Here is a 3,428-nt window from a genome sequence, read left to right on the forward strand (position 1 = left end):
GTTCAGGTTCAGAAATCTATGCTTAGAGAGAGAAGAGAAAAGCGAGAGATCTGGGATCTCATCAGTCCAAGGCACTCGGGTTGCAAAGCTGAAAGGTTAAAGCTCTCAGCATGATCCTTGAAGGGAGACAATATGCCTCCTTCAGCCTCTCGAGAAGAAAGCGGGTGGTGTCAGCACACACACTACTGCTTTTTACAGATTTTTATACCCTCGGTTCAGCTTCTTTCAAGCATTCTCAATAGTGTAAATCAAATTGTCTTTTCTATTGACAAGGGGTTATCTGGTTTGGAACATTTCAGGAAACTGATTGATACTCAGGAAACACATAAGGTTAGGGAGTAACCAGATACTTAGGAGCCAGCTTGAAATTCCTATGGCTAGCAGATATACCGATGGAATATCTTCTGGTTTCGTCAGAAACAATAGATAGCTTGCAGCATCAGGGTTTTGGATTTTTACTTGTGGACAAGCCTCAGCTTAGCATGACTTTTCCAGATTTTACTATAGTCTTTTAACAGACTTAAGGCAATTATTGGAGTGTTCATAATCTTTGGGAGGGGAGGACTTCCACCAGTTGTCCCGGGAAAAGTATGACAACACTTGTGGTCAGGGCTCCAACGGGCTGGACACTGTGATGAACCCTTTACCATTGTTCAAATATTGCCCATACCCCCTGACTCGGTGTCCTGCCTCAGCATTCCCTAACCCGGCAACTGAGTTTTAGCCAATTAAGTTTAACTAGGCTTCCCATAGTGGGATTGGGGAATGTACAGCCCAAGATGCCTAGTAGACTTACTTCTGCTTAGAGGTGTGTGCGTGTTGCGGGGGGAGGGGGAAGTCCTTTGTAAATCCAGATTAGAACTGGTCTGATAAATGCTGAGCTGGGTGTGTGTAAATAATGCTTGATTAGCATTTGGAGCACAGATTCCCCATCATGCAGTGCTCCCCTGCTTCTCTGATCCCAGAATTCACTGTGGTCTCTGCTTCAGGCTTTCTGTTCTCCATCTCTTATGTAAATGAATGGTCAACTGGTTCCATCTCAGATACAAATGAGACCTAGGGCAGTTGTTTCACTCTTGTCACCCTGATCTGGAGGGTTTTAGGTGTGTCTCTCACTGCATCTTAATCAGTTTCTGTTTAGGTAGAGGAGAGGAGGGGGGTTCTTTGTGAGTCAGACAGTCTGGGTCCTGTGTTAGGGTTCCCCAAGAACACGGAACTGAGGTAACATTACCTATACTTACCTGTGTACTAGATGCCCTGTGCAGCGTTGCTTGCATGAATACCCAATGAGGCAATTTTTGCTCGAGATCACATTTTATTGCACTTCAACACCTTCACAACACTTCTGCTTACACAAAATCCTTAAACATATCACATTTTCTTACTGTAAGGGCTTTATAGTCCTTCCATATACAAAACATTCCTGGTTTTGCTACTCAAGTCAACAGTCACTGCAAATTGGATATTTTCTGGGTGGGAGATTCTGGAAGCACCCACATATAGTTGTCCATCGGTAAAGACAGGATCCCAAAGGAACACTCCTACTCTTTTTAATGTTTGCCCCTGGGCTTTGTTGATGGTCATGATGAATACCACCTGCACTGGGAGCTGTCAATGTGTCCATGTGAATGGAAATGTGTTGTCAGATGGCTACAGTGCTATCTGAAGAATTAGTACTGTTCTTTCTGATCCAACAATTTTTGCCTCAAGTTGTCTGCTATTGATGATGGCTTGCACCAATATCCATGTTCCATTGCATGGACCAGCCTTAGGGGCAAGGTTTCGCAGAAGCATGATGAGCATCTCAGGCTTCAGGTGGAGCTGATGAGGAGGCAATCCTGACACCTCCATGGAACTCAGGTACTCAATTGGCACAGCCATAACACTTTCATCTTCTGAAAGAGCATCTGCGCTTGTACAAATCCATTCTTGGCCTGGAAGTGCTGCCACAATAGCATTGTTGATCTCCTGTACAACAGAGTAAAGTGGTGCCAAAATAGCTTTATCAGACATCCATCCTGGATTTTGATAATTATCCAATAGATTTGGAAATGTCCATTCTATCATTGCTGAGAGATCCAGAGGCATGCAGAGCTCAGGAGGCAGGGTAATGATTTTGTCAATATTTGGAACTTGGCCATTTCCCAGATCCAAAAGCCACTGAGCGTATTTTGCACTTTGTGCATCAAAACCTGCCTTACGTATTTGCATGTTCTCATGAAGTTGGAAAATCTGGAAGTGGTTCCACAACTCAGATCACTTCAAGCCTGCCTCTACTATTTGTGGCCATGAGGCATTTTTCACCACAGGCAGGATTTGCCGTCTATCACCCCCAAGCACTATCACCTTGCCACCAAAAGGTAAATTGCTCTGAAGTAAATCTCGCAGCATTCATTCTGCAGCCTCCAGCATGTACTGAAGAGCCATTGGTGCTTCATTCCAGATTATGATAGCTGCTCCTTGAATCAGCTCAGCAAGATCAGACTGTGCTGATATACTGAACGTGCTGTTTTTCAACACATTCAGAGGTACCTTGAACCTTGAGTGCACATTCATGTCTCCCGTAAGCATGGTAGCAGCAATTCCACTGGATGCCACAGTCAATGCAATCTTCCCCTCCCCGCGCACTGCTGAAAGAATTGTGTTAAAGCAGAATGTTTTTCCTGTACCACCAGGTGCATCAACAAATGCACAAAGTGGCTCTTGATACTCCACTGCTTTCAAGATTGCATCCATCATTTGTCACTGAGCTGGAAGCATACATGGCAGTGAATCTTGAGCAATTTGGCATTGCTCCTGCTGGTTATAGTACAGCTCCTCTGCTAATGCATTTGACAGCCATTGAGTGGGGATGTCTTTCAAGAACGAGCAAGGCATGAGAATACATATACCCTGTGCATCGTTGCCCCGTGCAGCGTCTTCCCAGAGCAAGGTATGAGAATATGAATACATAAGGGTCTCTCAGCCAACTCCCTCTCCAAACAATTTAATCTATCGCAGTGAGGTGTCATACTAATAGAGATGGTACATAGTACGTGTAATAGTATAGATATTTGTGTTTTGACTGTTGTTTAATTGTATTTATATGTACTCACCTGTACTTACCTGTTGTCTGTCTATTTTAGATCAACTGTTTGTCAACACATTGCTAAGGGCTACCTGGACTGGTGTAATCTTTCAGCCTTTATCTGTAGGACATAGTATTATATGATAATTGTATATTTGTGTGTGTGTGTGTGTGTGTGTGTGTATTAATAGCAATTCCCTTAATTTTTGTATATATTAATGAATCTGTATATAGTTAAGTATCTGGGATCTGGCCTGCATATTGCAGATCCCTCTTACAGCACTCCTGTCTACCACTCATCCCTTCTATCTGGAGAGGGGAGCACGGCACTTGGGTGCACCTGGGTTACACGCAATAAAGA

At 43.7% G+C, this 3,428-nt stretch overlaps 1 long non-coding RNA gene across 1 annotated transcript in view; it reads left to right on the top strand.

Moving 5' to 3' along the window:
- LOC109302472 overlaps positions 1-3,191 on the top strand; it is a 15,082-nt gene extending 11,891 nt beyond the window's left edge. The window contains exon 2 of the long non-coding RNA XR_002098797.1: positions 3,045-3,191. This is a non-coding gene — a long non-coding RNA (uncharacterized LOC109302472). The remainder of the gene's footprint in view (positions 1-3,044) is intronic.
- The last annotated feature ends 237 nt before the right edge of the window (positions 3,192-3,428 follow it).

This window comes from Gavialis gangeticus, unplaced genomic scaffold (genome assembly GCF_001723915.1).
Source record: "Gavialis gangeticus isolate Ggan-Ray unplaced genomic scaffold, GavGan_comp1, whole genome shotgun sequence".
Lineage (NCBI taxonomy): Eukaryota > Metazoa > Chordata > Crocodylia > Gavialidae > Gavialis > Gavialis gangeticus.